The sequence below is a fragment of the Eleginops maclovinus genome, chromosome 4 (assembly GCF_036324505.1).
Source record: "Eleginops maclovinus isolate JMC-PN-2008 ecotype Puerto Natales chromosome 4, JC_Emac_rtc_rv5, whole genome shotgun sequence".
NCBI classification, from domain to species: Eukaryota; Metazoa; Chordata; class Actinopteri; order Perciformes; family Eleginopidae; genus Eleginops; species Eleginops maclovinus.
In genome coordinates this window covers 4,823,310-4,835,313 of record NC_086352.1, presented here as the reverse complement: position 1 = coordinate 4,835,313, position 12,004 = coordinate 4,823,310, and the positions used below count along the sequence as shown (strand labels likewise).

General features: G+C 44.4%; 3 long non-coding RNA genes across 4 annotated transcripts; 2 read left to right on the top strand and 1 right to left on the bottom strand.

Moving 5' to 3' along the window:
* Positions 1 to 2,918: 2,918 nt before the first annotated feature.
* LOC134863668 (uncharacterized) lies at positions 2,919 to 4,239 on the top strand. 2 transcript variants are annotated; one of them, XR_010165691.1, is made up of 4 exons: positions 2,919 to 3,059; positions 3,358 to 3,576; positions 3,848 to 4,094; positions 4,228 to 4,239. It is a non-coding gene; the product is annotated as an uncharacterized LOC134863668 (long non-coding RNA). The 2 variants fall into 2 exon arrangements; XR_010165692.1 differs by lacking the exons at positions 3,848 to 4,094; positions 4,228 to 4,239 and adding an exon at positions 3,692 to 3,784.
* A 513-nt stretch (positions 4,240 to 4,752) lies between these two features.
* LOC134863666 (uncharacterized) lies at positions 4,753 to 6,045 on the top strand. Its single transcript, XR_010165690.1, has 4 exons — positions 4,753 to 4,941; positions 5,042 to 5,212; positions 5,543 to 5,691; positions 5,809 to 6,045. It is a non-coding gene; the product is annotated as an uncharacterized LOC134863666 (long non-coding RNA).
* A 285-nt stretch (positions 6,046 to 6,330) lies between these two features.
* Positions 6,331 to 6,853, bottom strand: LOC134863670 (uncharacterized). The gene is made up of 2 exons (XR_010165695.1): positions 6,771 to 6,853; positions 6,331 to 6,595 (listed from the first exon to the last, which is right to left on the bottom strand). It is a non-coding gene; the product is annotated as an uncharacterized LOC134863670 (long non-coding RNA).
* Between the last annotated feature and the right edge of the window lie 5,151 nt (positions 6,854 to 12,004).

The following is a 12,004-nucleotide window of genomic DNA, read 5'->3' as shown; positions in this document are numbered from 1 at the left end:
TCCTGTGAACTATAGTACAGAACTGTGTTCACGGTTTCGGCTTCTGAAAAGAGACGCTTTGCTTCTGTGAAATATATAATACTAGTTTTGTTTTTTAGTGCCATCAGTAGGCCTACTTTAACTGTTCAAACTTCAGGTACATTTTGTCATCATTACCCCCCCCCCCCCCGGTCGTTGTTGTTGTAGTAAAGAAATGTTATTTCTGTCACAGTCTCGTTGCACCCTGTCCTCCTCTCATTTTGGCGGGGTGTGTGAGTCACGGTCACAGAGAGGAACCTCGTGGTCAGATGATGATGTTCGACTCGTCATGTCTGGCAGCCTGACATCAGCCCAAACCCTGAGGGGAGTCTCATGGACCAGATCTATTTTAAACCTGGAGATCAAACACCACGGCTGGAGAGAAGCAGCGAAAAATGAATGAATCCTCATTGGTTTCTCTGAGAAACATTGCAGATTTTATCCTATTTTTCTAGATTTACGAGCCAATCACGGGAGAGCATCAATAAAAACAAACTTGAAGGCATTTTTAGAGGATATTTTCAGAATAAAAGCATCAGCTATCACAAGGCCTGGAATGACTCAGCGTGTTTTACTTCCCTTCTCTCTATTTAACTTTGTGTGGCATTCATTTTTATATATATATTTTCTTGGCCTATGAGATGATTGCAGGAGAGTTTAACAAAATAGCCATTATGGCATTTTTTAAATCAGAGTAAAAGAAAAACTCATTATTAATTAAAGACCTCATGACACCTAGAGACTACCTTTTTTTATTTAGTCTAAAATAACTTTTATTTTCGATTTGAAATACATAATTGTGATAAATATGATGGAGATGTCGAGATGGATGGGGGCGTGGGATGTAAATGATCTGGCTGATGGGGGGGAACTGGATGGATGATAAATGGGAATGGATGGAATGATGAATGATGGAATGGGATATGATAGCGGCGAGATGATTGGATGAAAGGGGGGGATGATGGGATCGGGATGTGCGGGATAACTATGATGGGAAGAATGGTGGGAAATGGATGGGGTTTGATGAATGATATGTAAGAAGGGCAGGGGATGGGTAATATGAAGTTGTATGGATTAAGGGATGATGGGATGGATATTGCGGTATGGATAGTGGATGTGATGGATATTAACGGGATGATGATGTGAAGGATTAGATGGATGTGGGATGGATAAATATGGGATGATGGGGGGGGATCATGAAGGGCAGTCATCATGTGCAAAAAGTTCATCAACATGTCAGCATCACATTGCATGTGCAAGTCAGTTAATTACTTTCTCATCAGTTCATTATCAGTTATCATATCATCATCCCACCGCCATGCATGGGCAAAGCAAATCATCATCATACATTTATATTGAGTCAGCCCTTAACTCTTGTTAATATTCGAAAATGACCGCAGCCCCTGCAATCCACAAGGCCCCCCCCCCCAGGTTCTTGACAACGTTCCAACATAAAGATGACGTATGCTCCGGAACGCTTTTAGACCTGATTGCACCTGCTGCCACCCTTGACCTTGATCATTTCTAGTCACAGTAAGTCGTACTCGCAGTTTAAGCATCTTTAAAGTTTTGTTCTTAATATTTTTGTTGAGAACATGCCTGAGCGTGTGTTGCAGCGTATTGTTCAAACACCAGGGAGAACGGTTTTACCCTTCATCGGTTTCCGAAAGACCCTGCTTTGTGTGAACTCTGGACCGCAACAAGTTTGTAGGACAAGAGCAGGTCCGAAAGGAACAGTATGGAAGCCAAGCTCGTCGTCTGTACTTTGCTCAGCGCATTTGAAGAGAGTGCTACGACTCGATCCCCGCTCTGAAGAGGCAGCTTGGTATTGATGTTCGTCTGAAGAAGGTTTTTGCTGCCCAATTCGGTTCCGCGTAAATTTCATCGAGGGACAAGCTCGAGGTTAGCCCCGGGGGCGAACGGTCGACGGTCAAGTAGCCGAGGAGCTCTGCGAAACTCCTGGAGAAAAGGCAGAGATTTGGGTAGGTACGTACCCTATATTATGTCATATGACGAATATTGTTTATATAAGTGGAAGGAAATGAAATGCATAAAGGAATGAGTGTTTGGCACTGTGTAAAAGCCTCTTGTCGGTTTGTTCTTCCATATTTGGGAAGTTGGGCGTCTAGGCTCAGAACACTTCACTCAGCTGGCTACTAGTGCTAATGATTTAGCAATTCCGCGGTCTAAGAGTTCACTCTCAGAGTGTTAGCAAAAAGAACAAGTCCCAAGTAGTTTGAATGTTAGTTTGCGGTAGCGTTTTCCCCCTCCAACTCACGCCTATTAAAACTTGTGGAATTATTTATTTTATTTGATCAGTACTACGGCGAGGGAATATGGGCGCAGTCTTAGTATGTTGCCTAAGCAGGAAAGCGCTGACTTCTATCCTGAACGGGGAATCTCTCATCTACTGATAAAGTTTTCGAAAGCGTTCAGGTCAGACTAAGTTAACAGGACTCAAGTTTTGATTTGTACTAACTACAGTATAACACACAGCATTACGTCAGGGAGCGTACTTCAATTACCAGTGCCCCCCTCTCAGACTCTTCACCCTGCAGCGTCATGGCTCCGAGAGTGTAAGAAGTAAAAGTAGTCATTTGTAGTGTGTACTTTAGCGTAACCGGTAGTGCACATATAACATAACTGCCGTACAAAACCTATTACTTGTTACCCCATTGTACCCTAACTAGAATAATGGACTGTCATTACTGCGAAAAACTACTAAATAACCCGGAACAGACCCACCACAAACTCAATTCAATACCCAGTGCAGAATCATCTGATTTGTAAGACAAATACACAGTCTACTTATTTACTTAAAGTTACCTGTGTTTGGAAGTAAACTTCTATATTTTAGTTTTTTTTTTAACATTACACAATCACCACCGCGCATATGTATACACACATTTATTTATTTACTTACTTATTTATTCAGGTGAATTCAACAGAAGATCAGCACAGTGACTTTTCCGTTCAAGTGTGTCTGAGGCCACCAACAAGGACGGTGGCTATGCAGTTCAAAGGAAGGGGACGGACTAAAGGTATTTTATCATTTATGTACGTATTTTAGCCAAACAGATGTCCGGGGAAACGGGTCTTTTCAGCATTGCATCTTGTGTAGATAGATACATCACTAATGACAATCCTTTTCTATGTCAAACATCTATTTTCACATCTACACAAGAATGTTGGAAAAACTATCTGTCTTAGGAAAAGACTATTTTACAATCTACAAATTTACTAGTGCGAGCAAGCTTCACAAAAAGTTGTGTGTATTGAATGAAGATTTCCTTCAAGCTGACACTGATTTCTATATACTAAACATTGTTTTTTCCCCAGGTGTGCAGGCTACTACATCAATGGTCACTGTTGGGACTCAGACTGAGGATGACTGCTTTTGCTTTCACAACACCGACAACTCAACCTCTTGTGGCTCTGACTCAGATGACAACATGTCGACAGATGATCCCGACTACAAGCTGCCGTCCTCTGATGATTCAGCTGAAGAGAGTCCTGAACACAATACTCCACCAGTGCCGCCACCTGAGGCGCCAGCAGGTAGCGTTTTTCTTGTGTTCTGGGAATGCCTGGTGACGCTGTTGTCACATGGTGCAGCTGTGGACTTTGTGGGAGCAGGTCACTGTCCTGGCAGTGTAAAGAAGTAGGAACACAGTTGCAGGTCACCATCCAGTGCGGGGGATGTGGGAACCAAGGACTATGGAACAGTCAACCTTTCTTCGGCAGAACAGCAGCTGGGAATGTGTTGTTGTCCCGCTGCCATTCTCTTCAGTGGGGCCACTGTCACCAAGGTGCTGCGTGTCCTATCCAGATTGGGCGTTGCTGTGATGTCGGAAAGATCGTTCTTCAGACATCAGGACCAGGTGCTTTTCAAAGCTGTGAAGCGAGTTTGGGGCGAGCAGCAGTTTGCCATGCTCTGTCTGCTACAGGCAGAAGGGGAACCCATCGTGTGTGGTGGTGACGGGCGTGCCGACACCCCAGGGCATTGCGCTAAGTACGGCACCTACTCAACAATGGAGCTCCGGAAAACAGCTGTTATTGACGTACAACTTGTACAGGTACATTTCAGATGTATTATGCCTCTATGTGAGTCCTGCCCAGTATAGAAAACACACTCTTCTGTCGTAGTAAGGACAATTTTATACTAGTCAATGTTATGCTCATCAAAATCTCCTGCTTTTTATGTTTTAGAGCAATGAGGTTTGGAGGGTCCTACCACATGGAGAAAGTGGGACTGCAGCGATCCCTTGAGAAAGTCCAGGGCTTTGTGGATGTCGGAACTCTCGTGACAGACAGACACATAGGCATCAACATGATGATTAGAGAGGACCATCCAGACATCACGCACCAGTTTGACATATGGCATGTAGCCAAGAGTAAGTGCAACATGTTTAAACCTGTTTTAATGTAATTTTTAAGAGAGACTTGAAGCACTACCTTGACATTCCTTTTTGAAAGATATGATTTTTTGGGTTTGGACAAATTTTATGTGTGAAATCCTTGTGTGTGTGGAGGACAGGGCCTATTTCAGGCTATTACAGGCTGTTCATGTATCTAAAAAGGGTTTTAGTTATGCCCTTGGAGTCAAGACCTTCAAGCAGTACATTAGATTTCTATTTATTTATTCATCTACACATGTTTACTCAGGTGTCAAGAAGAAGCTGCAGAGCCTTGGACAAACTAGAGGTTTGCCAGGACCTCAAACCCTGGGTGGGAAGTATTATAAACCATCTGTACTGGTCCGTGGTCTCGACGCCTCCTGGCAGTGGACAACTTGTGGTGGACAAATGGACATCAGTCATCGATCACATCCACAACAGGCACACCGGGTCGAGGGACTGTTCTCTTCTTGTGCGCACGGAGTCCTGGAAGGCAGGGAACAGCGTAAACCGTGGCTGAGTTGTCGTTAGTATACTCCTAATGTTTATTTTACAGAGATTGTGATCACAGTATCATGTTGCATCATGTTGCATAATTTACATGTATTTTGTACAATGTTCTTCAGATACGAAGGTGTCTATTGAAGTGGAGAAGATCATCCGAACAAGAGGCTGTGTGCAGATATACAACGCCTGTCCCCGTCACACCAGACATCCTACCTCGAAGCATTCCATAGCGTGATTACCCACTTTGCGCCAAAGATGTGCCACTTTTCATACAAAGGGATGGAGAGCAGGTAATCAAAGAAATATTCCGTGAAACATTCTTTTAGGACATTATTACATTCTATTACATTACACTTGCCAGACGCTTTTATCCAGAGCGACTTACATCGAGGACAAAATCACAGCTTGCAACATTTGCAGTGCACAGGAAATGTACATGTCCTGAAGTGGTTTTGTAGGCAAGGGTCAGGGCCTTGTGCCTGGTTTGGGCAGCCACTGTTAGGCAGTGCAACCTGATAAATAGAGGGGTAACATGGGCTCTTTTGGGTTGACTTGTTTATGTTTCGCTGTTAAGAATGGTCATCTTGTTCCTGATTATTCTGTTTGTGTTCTGTTCTTAGAGGGATCCTGGCTGCTTTGCATTTCAACGAGAATGCCAACAGGGAGCAGCGGAGCAGACACGATGGCGAGATGATGTTCAACCTGCGGTATCCAAAGTATAAGAAGGGCGGCTACATTGTGAGGAAAGTCTTACAGGAGCCATCTTTTGGTAAGCATAATAGAAAGTTGATTGCAGATATGATTTGTATTTTTGAGATGTACATAGTCGTGTGTCATATCTATGGTTGGATTAATTTGAACCTTGTCCCATATTCCTCTGCAACAGGCTATGCTGAAGAGCTGATGCGGATGGTGGAGGCCATGTGTCGAGGTGAGGACTACAACGGTGATGACTTTGACATCCCAGACCCGTCCCCTGTTACAGAGCCACTCAATGCATCATTCGAAAAGCCGGATAAGAGGGCAGCAGTCAATGCACATATGACCCGCTTTAGCATTACAAATAACACTAAATGTACACATGAGAACCGGACTGAATGGAATAAACACAAACTTAATTTCATCTTTGCCGTGAGTGCTTTGATTTACTGTGTTGGGAACCTCCTGCTCCATCCTCACCTTGGTGTTCTGAAAAGTGTCATTACAGGGTGTGTAGTATGTCTGTGTTGCTACAGTTTTCCCCCTTATCCATGTGGGCTTGTATTGCATTGTCCCTGAAGTACAGCACATCTTAGACACCGTATGATCAAAAATATCAGCTACCCTTCCATGGTGAAGGTGTAAATTGATTTGCTAGGCCTATTTGTTGTAAGCTGTTGTAAGTTGTAAAAATGAAGACACATTCATGTGAAGCCAGAGGTATCATGTATTGACATTCATTTTCATGTATTTACAAACTCATGTATTTAAACTAAAAAAACAAAATTAACAAGTTAACAGCATACATGTATCATCACGGGCTGTTGGTGTCCTGGAACCCCCTGTAATCAATGGAGGGAAAAGTTCTCCGGATACACCACACCACACAGGAAGGTATGGGGACCCTGACATGTCTTCCCAGGTACTCGTAGCACCATCGCACAAACTGTCTGTATCCAGTGTACCTCTTCCACCTAAAAGTTGAAAGAAAATCAGAAGAAAAACACAGGTGTTTTAGATGTAGGCCTAGGCCTACTGTAACCTACATGACAGTTCGTTTTACGCATACATTTACGTCATTGGTGATATCAAATCATACAATTCCTACTAGTCCATACAAATGATTTTACAATAGGATTGTATACTCACTCGTTTCCCTCTACATCCCCGTATTCTTGCCGATAGTGGAAATGTGCGGTGCGCAGAACATGCAGATTCAGACAAACTGCTCAAAGCCAGAATGTTCTGTGATGCAGCGGGTGTCTGCTCCCTCCTCCTCTCTCCTCTCGCACACTCTTGACTGTTCGCGGCAGCACACCGACTCCACTACCAGTGGCATTGGCTCACATCTCCACAAGAACACCTAAAATATAACAGATAAAGGCAAGGGGCTTGAAACAATCTTACAATTGTCACAGAACTTTACAAAGTGTCAATGTCATGGGTTGATTCGCGTGAAAAGCCGACGTAGAACTAGCCTAATCGCGGAAGGATGGCCACTGGTCAGGAGCTAGGTTATAGCATAGGCTACTACTGGGTTATAGCATAGGCTACTGTATGAGTATGACGCAGGGCAAACTAATATAGTAGACCTAATTGGTATTTTCATCGCTCTCAAAAAAAATAACATAACTAAATAAAGATTAAGACTATGACAAGCACCGGGAAACAACAATGGCCCTTTGCGATCTGTAGGCTAGTAATGGTGACTATTTGGCTAATTCTGGGAGGTGAGGAGGCAGACTGCACACACACATGCTCGCTGGTGCAAACGCTGGTTGTGGTGGATATTACAAAGTACAATATCTTACGGAGTGTTCATTGTCAGAAAAGTGAACAAGAAGGAAGTTACCATTCCACGTGCTGTAGTCTGCCAAAATCCATAGGCATTCCGACCGTCTGCCACAGCAGCACCACCAACAGCGCCTTCTGCCTCGCCATCCGAACTTTCCGTAGAACCCTGTGGCTCCAACTCATCCAAGTATGGCTCGTATCTATAGGGCATAACGCCCCTCACATTGTCCTCCAGCATTGGGTCGGACTCTGCCACTTCGAAAAATGTGTCAGGATCCGAGGATGAATCGGAGTTGTCAGAATCCATGTTGTTGACAGGTGTCAGGATAGTCGTGAGTGACAGGTGGGATAGTGTCTTGACCAAGGAGCCGTTCCGGAGTGTACGTCATAGGTCATGTGACTGACTAATAGGAAGGTCGGTAGCAGATCGCAAAAATCGCACTTTTAAAAGGCCGTACAAACTCAATTTCTCTATCATAATGATTAAAACCAACTTCAAGTGACTATTTTGTATGTGTACTTTCAATGTGTGTATGTATATTACTTTATTTTCCACGTGTCATGAGGTCTTTAAGAAGCATTTAATTGGTGCAACAGTCATGCTTTTATTTTGAAGTTTCAGAAACATCTGCATTCCATCGCTACATATTTAGATTTCTGACACACACACACACACACACACACACACACACACACACACACACACACACACACACACACACACACACACACACACACACACACACACAGTTTGTATTTCTGGACTCGGTGTCCTCCCTCTGCAGAAAGATAAGAGTTTAGCTCGGCAATAAATCCTCAAACCTCCTCTGCAGGAGTTTGGCCTCCGTTCACCAAAACACACACACACACACACACACACACACACACACACACACACACACACACACACACACACACACACACACACACACACACACACACACACACACACACACACACTGACAGGCTGTTAATGGGCGTCTTCATTTCATTGCTACCACAAACCACAAAATCCAACTGGAAACTGAAGAGGAGCCAAGAAAGGAAACAGGAGAAGAGGAGACGAGGGGAGGGAACAAGGAGAAGAGACAAGGAGACAACGAGTAGAGACAAGAAAAGACTAGGTGATAAGGAGAGGTAACAAGGAAAAGTGAGCATACCAAGGAAGGGAGGAGAGGAGACTAGTGGAAAAGGAAAGGACACTTGGAAAGAAGATAAGATGAGAAGACAAAGAAAGGAGACTATAGGAGGAGAGGAGACAAGTTGAGGAAACAAGAGGAGACAAGGAGAGGAGATAAGGATATGAAGAGAGAAGGAGAAAAGGAAAGTAAAAAAGGAGAGGAGGAGAACTTAAACAAATCATGCCTGAGTTATCGGAGGAACAGCTGCAGTCTGTCAACACTGTGTGTGTGTGTGTGTGTGTGTGTGTGTGTGTGTGTGTGTGTGTGTGTGTGTGTGTGTGTGTGTGTGTGTGTGTGTGTGTGTGTGTGTGAGTCCTGATGTTTGGTCAGCAGTATGTGAGGAATGCTGCTGAGTGACCACACTAACCCCTCTCTCTCTCTCACACACACACACACACACACACACACACACACACACACACACACACACACACACACACACACACACACACACACACACACACACACACACACACACACACACACACACAGCCCTTTATATATCTGACAACACACAGAATATTTACACAGATTTTGGCAGAGAGTAAATCAGGGAGTTGTGATGATAGTCAGTAATGTAAATACTAAAGGCAATAAATACTCGCGAGGACACAAGGACAGAACGTGAGGACAAAGGAAGAGAAACCACTGTTAGGAGACAAGGAGAGGAGACGAGGAGAGGAGACTACAAGGAGAGGAGACGAGAAAGAGAGGAGACATAGTGAGAAGACAAAGAGAGGTAACAAGGGGGGAGACTAGGGGGGTATAAGGGGAGTCAAGCAGAGGCCTGCAGCATTATGGGATGTCTCTGCACGGCGTGTTTGTGAGACTCAGATTTTATAGTTGTTTCTGGCACAAAGTTTCAGACTGTCAGAGAAACCGTGTGAATCCTCTCTGACTGCAGGCTGAAAAATACAAACCTCCAGAACCAGAGTCCTCTTCTCCTCCTCCTCATCCTCCTCCTCCTCTTCCTCTTCAGATGATGACAGCGGCTGAAATACAGAAACTTTCCCAGGTTTCCCTGAAGCTCTTTTTGGGCAGCAGAGCAGAATTATTTCAGGAGTCTTCAGGGAGCAGGAGTATTTTAAACAAGAATTCAAGCTAACAGGAGGAAGGAGCCAAAGCAAACCCAGAGACACTACAGCATGGGAGGAGGAGGAGGAGGAAAATCTTTGTGTTGGTCCCTGAAGGCAGCATCTCCCTGGTCCAATGGGATTCCTCCGTGTAATTTTGATCTCTGTCAAACAAACGTTTAGTTCAGCAGGATAATCTCTACATGCTAACACCGCTTTAAGATTCCTGAAGTAAGAAGCTAATGTTGGGCTATAAAGGAACTACAGCACGGTCACATGACTTCACGTCTCCACCGCTAAGCTAAAGGCGGCTAACGTTGGGCTATAAAGGAACTACAGCACGGTCACATGACTTCACGTCTCCACCGCTAAGCTAAAGGCGGCTAACGTTGGGCTATAAAGGAACTACATCACGGTCACATGACTTCACGTCTCCACCGCTAAGCTAAAGGCGGCTAACGTTGGGCTATAAAGGAACTACAGCACGGTCACATGACTTCACATCTCCACCGCTAAGCTAGAGGCGGCTAATGTCGGGCTATAAAGGAACTACAGCACGGTCACATGACTTCACGTCTCCACCGCTAAGCTAAAGGAGGCTAATGTTGGGCTATAAAGGAACTACAGCACGGTCACATGACTTCACGTCACCACCGCTAAGCTAAAGGAGGCTAATGTTGGGCTACAAAGGAGCTACAGCACGGTCACATGACTTCACGTCACCACCGCTAAGCTAAAGGAGGCTAATGTTGGGCTACAAAGGAGCTACAGCACGGTCACATGACTTCACCTCACCACCGCTAAGCTAAAGGCGGCTAACGTTGGGCTACAAAGGAACTACAGCACGGTCACATGACTTCACGTCACCACCGCTAAGCTAAAGGCGGCTAATGTCGGGCTATAAAGGAACTACAGCACGGTCACATGACTTCACCTCACCACCGCTAAGCTAAAGGCGGCTAACGTTGGGCTACAAAGGAGCTACAGCACGGTCACATGACTTCACGTCACCACCGCTAAGCTAAAGGAGGCTAATGTTGGGCTACAAAGGAGCTACAGCACGGTCACATGACTTCACCTCACCACCGCTAAGCTAAAGGCGGCTAACGTTGGGCTACAAAGGAACTACAGCACGGTCACATGACTTCACGTCACCACCGCTAAGCTAAAGGAGGCTAATGTTGGGCTACAAAGGAACTACAGCACGGTCACATGACTTCACGTCACCACCGCTAAGCTAAAGGAGGCTAATGTTGGGCTATAAAGGAACTACAGCACGGTCACATGACTTCAGGACACCACCGCTAAGCTAAAGGCGAGCTGAAGGACTCGTTCCTGCGCCACTTTATTAACTCTAACACAAAGTGACCTTACTTCGGTTATAAATGTGAACAGTTTAAAGTAGAAACACATCACTTCCTGTCACACTAACCTTGCAGCACAGTCATGAGGCTGTGTGTGTGTATGTGTGTGTGTGTGTGTGTGTGTGTGGGTGTGTGTGTGTGTGTGTGTGTGTGTGTGTGTGTGTGTGTGTGTGTGTGTGTGTGTGTTGATAAAGGTCAGACAGTCCGTCAGTGTTTCCATTACTTCTTCTTCTATCTCAACAGCAGTAATAACCCATTTGAACCCTGAGGATGTGTCTGTAAATAAAGACCGGACATCCCTCAGTTTCCTGTCTGACCGGCGGCTCGTTAACCTGAGACTCACCTGCTTAGGTCAGAGGTCAAAGGTTTGAATGGTTAACCTCTATTTGACCTCGTTTCACTCGGTTGTTTTCTTACGGACCGACAGCGCTCACCTTAAATCTATTTTTAATTTAATAAAGGACCCTATTACCTGCACTTACCTGAGCTGCTGGTAACTTTAAAGTGAGGTTTTGACTGCAGTACTTGGAGTGTTAGTACTTTAACTGCAGTACAGGTTGCACCGTGAGAACTACACCAACAGACAAGATACATACATAGCCCAAACCTTAGCATAGTGTGCTACAAATACAAATATATTAAAGAAAATAAGACATGGCGCTCACGTTAACAATACCTCGTTGGCCGCTTGTCATGAAAGGAGATTCTGATCTTAAAATGTCTTCTTCTGATACCTTACAACAATACTGCAGTTGAGCTTCACAGTACGTCAACAAAACACGCAGTACCAACACATAACCAACAAACATTGGTTCCGAGGCACCAAGCCACAGAAACTCACAGTCACAATGCATTGGTAAACATATAACACAAACTGCCTTTTAAACCAGGCTATATTGAACTACTTTGATATTCCGTAAAGTAATATTCATACATAAATAATACAATATATTTATTTAACTTAATTATGA